The sequence below is a fragment of the Octopus bimaculoides genome, chromosome 21, assembly GCF_046866305.1.
Source record: "Octopus bimaculoides isolate indiv1 chromosome 21, ASM4686630v1, whole genome shotgun sequence".
Taxonomy (NCBI): domain Eukaryota; kingdom Metazoa; phylum Mollusca; class Cephalopoda; order Octopoda; family Octopodidae; genus Octopus; species Octopus bimaculoides.
The window spans coordinates 22194847-22202761 of record NC_142948.1 but is presented as its reverse complement, the minus strand read 5'-3'; positions in this window follow the sequence as shown (position 1 = coordinate 22202761).

Genomic DNA, 7915 nt, shown 5'->3' with positions numbered 1-7915 from the left:
CTCTCTGTATATATATATATATATATATATATATAAGATCAGAGGTACCCCGGCTGATCCCTTTTTGTATATTTATAATTTTCAGACTAGAGACTTTCCAATTCAACGGTCTGCTAATCTCGATGACTGTACTTAGAAATTTACACACATCATCACCTCAGAACCCTGAACATAAGACTGCAGAATATGGGTCCACAAAAACAACAATTACAAAAACAAAAACTACAACAATAACGATAACAACAACAGCAAAAATAACCACAACAAATATGGAATTTCACCCGAAAGCTATATAGAGTTTGTTTGTATATGATTTTTTCATAAATAGGGACAGTATTTTAGTAAGATATATTCACTGCAGGAGAGATGAGATGTGAGTGAAGGATGTAACGAAATAGATAAGGGAGAAAAACTGGGACAATTACGTCTAAATATTCTTTTGAAGTATGTATGCCAAAGAAGTCGCATGTCCTTTGTTTGCTTTTAACGCAATATACATACATACATACATACATACATACATATATATATATATATATATATATATATATATATATATATATATATATATATATATATATATATATATATATATATATATATATACATGTAGATATATATAAATATACGTGTGTGTGTATGTGACTGTCTATCTGTCTGTATGAACATAAAACTACTTGACTAAGAATTAGTTTTCTGTTCTCCTTCTACTTTATTTTCCCTCTAAGCAGTTATGACAGCGAAAGCTGATTAGGTAATTTTATCTAAACAGGAGCACAAGATTTCCACGTTCATATCTGAATTCTTTGCGTTTCTGTAATATTATTTGCTTTTATTCATTCCCTAAATTAATGGACATATAACAACAAGTCATCCGACACTAAAAATTTGTAGTGGGACATATCTTTATCAACGTACCTGATGAAATCCAGACTGATGTGTCGAAACATATGTTGTATCCAATAAAGATACATCTGTTAATTAATATTATTACCCTAACTGCCACTGTGGAGTTCCTGAAGTAGATCTAACAGGGATCTAGTTAAATTGATTCACAGAATCTGCATTTCTTAAAAAGAAGTAAAAAATCTGAAAATCGGTTATATTGATATAGTTTTCCATTCTTATTGCTGTGAGCCCATGACCTTGTGAAGAAAAAATTTGAAGGAAAAGTTACAGAGGTTTAAAAATCGAAAGAACTGTTTATTTTCAGACAATAGTGAGACAGAATTTTCTGCATTGTAGCGATGTCAACTTAGTGGTGTCAGCTTTAAGGTTGTATCCTGTGAAATTTATAGTTTAGCGTCTGTGAAATGACCTGTTACCTAATAAAGTCAACAGGTATCATCTTACTGTTTCTCTTGTCTCTTCATTGATTTCTATAGTGTTCTGTATGTTTTTATTATTATTTTTTTAATCTGTTATATTAATAAGACCTCAAGCTGACAGAATCATTAACACACCGGGCAAAATGCTTTACATTCTAAGTTCAAATTCCACCTAGGTTGACTTTGCTTTCATCCTTGAGGATTGATAAAATAAGTAGCAGTTGAATGTGTAATCACTTCAGTTGATCATACAATTGGAATGACCATCCTAGAAACAAATGAAGATCCATTTCCTTTAGTTTTTGTTTACTTATACACATCAGCAGATGAGCCAATGATGTCATCTCTGTGTGGTTGCTTAATTTGTTAGAAATAACAGTCAAATCTCCTTCACACTATGCTCTAACATTTTAAAAATGAAAGACATTAAATAATGTTGTCCTACATCTTCAATGAAAATACAGAATGGTTCATTCTGGCCTGGGTTTAAACTGACAGGCATTCGTTGCAACCCTTGCGAGTGTACCACCAGTACAAATTCCCACGAACCACCTTCTTAATCATGTTGTGCCTAGATTTATTTACTGCACCTCTTTTTGATGGGGATAATTTAGTGCATTCACCTCTATTTTTGAAATTTCCATCGGAGTGATACAATTAAATAGCTCGAATGTAGATAAAAACAGAAAAAATACAGAAAAAGTAAACAGAAAAAACTTCACGAAATATATGTAAAATATATGTGAAAAATATATGGAGAATTTGTAAAATATTAAGACAATTGACGAAAAATATCTACAATAAAATTTTAATTGATAAATATAAATTTTTATTAAAACGAAACACGCGGGTGAAGCGAATCTCGTAGTGTGAAGAATCCACACGACACAACGTGCGGGTGGAGTGAAACACAAAACAACGTGCTGTTGTTATGGTAACAAGCTGTTAATGCCTCGCTATCTGTTGATTGGCTAAAATTACCCAAATTTTCCAACCTTAATTCTAAATAACATCAGATTCTTAAATTAAAGTAATTAGTTGAGCGAAATCAAAGCTCAGAACTGCATCGATACACCAAAATTGAAAACAATCTGAGCAAAATTAAACGGGGCTGATTTTGTGAATCAATTTAACTAGATCCTCCAAAGGAAGTGTACCACGACTACGGATGACAACAGGTAGCCTAAACTGTGCCAGTGCTCTACTCAGCATTTAAACACACTAATCGACTTATACGTATTTATCCAAATTATTATTATTATCATTTATAATTATTATTATTGTATTATTATTATTATTATTTATTATGATTATTATTATTATTATTATTATTATTATTATTATTATTATTATTATTATTATTTGTGTGTGTGTGTGTGTGTGTGTGTGTACGTACAGGCATATGGGACTCATGTATGTACATACATATAGGTTTCTATGTCTGGGTATGAGGTAGGTGTACGAGTGCGTGAGTGTAAATGTGTGTGTGTGTGGGGGTGTATATATATATGTGTATGTGCGTGCCTATGTTTGTGAGCGCGCGCATGCACACGGTTGTACCTGTATGTATCTGTGAGTGCGTGTCTGTACACACGTGTCTATAGGTTTGTGTGTCTGTATGTGCGTGTGTACACGCGTGAAGAGTCTGTGTTGTGTGTGTGTGTGTATATGTATGTGTGCGCGTGCGTGTGCGTGTGTGTGTGTGTATGTGTGTCTGAGTGTTTATATGCGTGTGTAAATATAGAGGGATGTGTATTTGTACTTGAGCAGAGTGACGCCAATTTGTAGAAGGGCGAGCGCGTGTCTGTGTGTATGTGAGTAAATAGATGTCTGTGCTTATTGACAGGATGACCAATGTCTGTGGGTATGTATGTATATGAATGCGTGTGTGCGCATGCGCGTATGTGTACGTGAATGTATATAGGTATGCACTCACACGTATACCTGTGAATGTGAGCGTGTGTCTACACCATAGGTTCCCAAAGTGGGTGATACCGCCCCTCGGTTGGCGTTGAGAGGGTCCAGTTGGGTACTGGTGCCTAAGTGGGTGGTGGGGGCAGTAGAGAAAAAGGACGCGTGGGGAGGAATCTATTATAATATTATAGTATTGTATACACATTATATAATATTATATTAAATATCAAATGATTCATAGTATACATAAATAAGTAAAATATAAAATATTTACTTATACATAAAAATAAGCAGTGCAACTTGAAGCTGAAACAATTGCTGTGTTAATAAATGCTTCTTGTTACACTCCGTCTTCTGTATTAATCTTTTAATATATATATATATATATAGTTGAGATGTGTTTTATTAAGAAACTATTAGAGTACAAACTAAAACTCGTTTATTTATATATACATGTACACACACATATACGCACACATACACACACATACAGATTCACCCACATACACCACATATAGAAACATGTATACGCCAATGCACACACATGTGCTTATGTGTATGTGTGCATATATGTATGTATGTGTACATATATAGATATACACACACGCACACATGCACACACATACACACACGCACACACACATATATAGTTGGAATTTACAAAAAAATCAAACAAAACAAAAGACGAAGACGGGTGGGTAAACAACAAACAGATGTATTAGTTTAACGCTCGGAAAGTGAGAAAGTCTTTTACGTTTAGACCTTATATATATATATATATATATATATATATATATATATATAAAAGAGTTATTAATATTTCTAAGTCTCTCTAAAGGAGACTACGGCAGCGGTACTGGAAATTAATAGTTATCGCCAAGCCAACATGGCAGTCCCAAAATTAGGACGAAAGCTGCCGTGAATTAGCTCCAAGAAGCCATCGCCTCTAGCTAGCTATGTGACACACGAAACCTGTGTCCTTTATAACCTTCGAACAGGGGAGGTCAGCAGTGTCCCCCTGCTGGTTTGGCATCTGCAGACTAGACTAGTTTCAGGGTGTTGCCCCTTGTCAATGCAGAGTAGCCAAGCCTTAGCCAGGCGGCGCTGCTGACTATCTGCTCGAAGGTTATTTATCTAATTTCAGTGGAATCTATCCACTGGTTTTCAGAAATAGAGTTATTAATATTTCTAAGTCTCTCTAAAGGAGACTACGGCAGCGGTACTGGAAATTAATAGTTATCGCCAAGCCAACATGGCAGTCCCAAAATTAGGACGAAAGCTGCCGTGAATTAGCTCCAAGAAGCCATCGCCTCTAGCTAGCTATGTGACACACGAAACCTGTGTCCTTTATAACCTTCGAACAGGGGAGGTCAGCAGTGTCCCCCTGCTGGTTTGGCATCTGCAGACTAGACTAGTTTCAGGGTGTTGCCCCTTGTCAATGCAGAGTAGCCAAGCCTTAGCCAGGCGGCGCTGCTGACTATCTGCTCGAAGGTTATTTATCTAATTTCAGTGGAATCTATCCACTGGTTTTCAGAAATAGAGTTATTAATATTTCTAAGTCTCTCTAAAGGAGACTACGGCAGCGGTACTGGAAATTAATAGTTATCGCCAAGCCAACATGGCAGTCCCAAAATTAGGACGAAAGCTGCCGTGAATTAGCTCCAAGAAGCCATCGCCTCTAGCTAGCTATGTGACACACGAAACCTGTGTCCTTTATAACCTTCGAACAGGGGAGGTCAGCAGTGTCCCCCTGCTGGTTTGGCATCTGCAGACTAGACTAGTTTCAGGGTGTTGCCCCTTGTCAATGCAGAGTAGCCAAGCCTTAGCCAGGCGGCGCTGCTGACTATCTGCTCGAAGGTTATTTATCTAATTTCAGTGGAATCTATCCACTGGTTTTCAGAAATAGAGTTATTAATATTTCTAAGTCTCTCTAAAGGAGACTACGGCAGCGGTACTGGAAATTAATAGTTATCGCCAAGCCAACATGGCAGTCCCAAAATTAGGACGAAAGCTGCCGTGAATTAGCTCCAAGAAGCCATCGCCTCTAGCTAGCTATGTGACACACGAAACCTGTGTCCTTTATAACCTTCGAACAGGGGAGGTCAGCAGTGTCCCCCTGCTGGTTTGGCATCTGCAGACTAGACTAGTTTCAGGGTGTTGCCCCTTGTCAATGCAGAGTAGCCAAGCCTTAGCCACTATATATATATATATATATATATATATAGCCAATTCAATAAGACATAGAGAAAAAGAAAAAAACTAACAAACAAACGTTTGGACGTGGCACAAGTAATGTATTGATAAGACGCTCAGAGAAAGAAAAGAGTAGAAGTTTTACACTTCGAGCATGGCTCTTCTTCGGATAGAGGAAGAAACTTGAAAGTCCGAGAAGGAGGAAAAACAATCGCCACATGCATACATACACTCATCCATACATTGGTGTAAATCTCATCAAAAAACTGAATAAAGACGATCAGCCATAAACAAAAAGGGGGAAAAAAATCATAGACGCAGGCATGGCTGTGTGTTAAGAAGCTAACTTCCCAACCACATGGTTCTGGATTCAGTCCCGTTGCGTGACATCTTGGGCAAGTGTTTTCTGCTATAGTCTCAGGCAGACCAAAGCCTTGTGAGTGAATTAGGTAGACGGAAACTGGAAGAAGCCCGTAGTATATATGTGTATATGTTTGTGTGTCTGTGTTTGTCCCCCCATCATCGCTTGACAACCGATGTTGTGTTTACGTCCCCGTAACTTAGCGGTGCGGTAAAAGTGATGATAGAATAAGTATTAGGCTTACAAAGAATAAGTCGGTGCTCCAGCATGGCCGCAGTCAAATGACTGACACAAGTAAAAGAATAAAAGAATATTATAAAGATAAAATAATTCACCACTTCTAAAGTATATAAAAATTTAATTCAAAAACCTGGATTCCTCTATTTCTTGCCCTCTTTCTTTCTCTTCTCTCTCATTTTCTCCCCATCCCCCCTTCTCTCTCTCTCTCTCTCTCTCTCTCTCTCTCTCTCACGCTTTTTCTTTCTCTTCGTCACTCTCTTACTCTCTCCATGTGTTTCCCCCTCTTCCTTCTCTCTGTCTTCTACTTATACTCTTTCGCTTCTCTTTATCTGTCTTTATTTCACAAACTCTGATTGCTCTCTCTCTCCCTCTCTCTCCCTCTCTCTCCCTCTCTCTCTCTCTCTCCTATTTCTCCTCTCTATATTTCTTTCTCTGCTTCTCTCTCTCACTCACTTTATTCTTATCGTTTTTTCCCTTGTCCCCTTTTCTCTCTTGCACTTTCTTCCGATTTCTCTCTGTTTCTTTATCTCTCTCTCTTACTCTCTCTCACTTTCTCTCACTCTCTCTGTCTCTATTTATCTCTGTCTCTCTGTCTCTTTGTGTCTCTATCTCTCTCACTCTGTCTTTATTTCAATTCTTCCTCCCCTTTCCTTCTCATTATTCTCTTCAGCAGCACCACCACCACACCCGCCAATCATCACCACCACTACCACCACCGCCGCCATCACCACCGCTACCACCACCACCACCACCACCACCACCACCACCACCACCACCACCACCATTATTGTTATTATTATTCCCATCTCAACACGTTCTCTTAATACTTCCTCACCCAACTCTTACCTTCTTTCTTAGTTTTTCTTCCTTCTGTCTCTTTATCTGCCTGTCTGTCAGTCTGTCTGTCTGTCTGCCTGCCTGCATGTATGTATGTATGTATGTATGTATGTATGCATGCACGTATGTATTTATGTATATATGTATGTGTGGATGTGCGAATGCCTCTGCCTGTCTCTCTTTCTCCTTCATTACCTCCCAGTTCCGTTATGAAAATTGAAAACAGAAAAATGATATTTTTTTCTGAAAAAAGTCAAAAATTTGTGTTAAAATAGAAATTTAATAAAACAAACCAAAATAGATTGTTGTTTTAAAAAAGAACAAGAGAAACATCAACAACAGAAACCACAACACAGCAAGAGCACAAACAACAACCACATCAACAACAGTATCTGCAATATCTAACAACCACTGCTGTATATAACAAATATAAAGCAAGATAAAAACATTATGGAATTTACAACAACAATAACAACAGCAACAACAACAACAATACTTGCAAGTGTAGCAACTACAATAGTATGTACAATAGCAGCACCAATAATAAGTGTGACATCAACACCAATTGCAGCAGCGATAGCAATAATTGTAATTATAACAATATAGGTTTCAAACTTTGGCACAAGGCCAACAATTTCGAGTGAGGGGGATAAGTAGATTGCATCGAGACCAGTGCACAACTGGTACTTATTTCACCGACCCCGAAACAGATGAAAGGCAAAGTCGACCTCGGCGGAATATGAACTCATAACGTAAAGACGGACGAGATGCCGCTAAGTGTTTTGTCCGGTGTGCGTTAACCCATTCTGCCAGTTTGCCGCCTTCTAACAGTATTGGCGACATCAGTAACAAACTTTTAGTAATAACAACCACATAAACAACAAACATCGACGGTAACAAAGCAAAATACACAACAGTAAGTTGTGCCTACACTACAATTGTTTCTGCGATAGGCACAAGGCCTGAAATGCTTTGTGGAGGGCCTACTAGAAACTTGACTGCAACTTTATCTTATCGAATGTGAATAGATAAAAGGCATTGT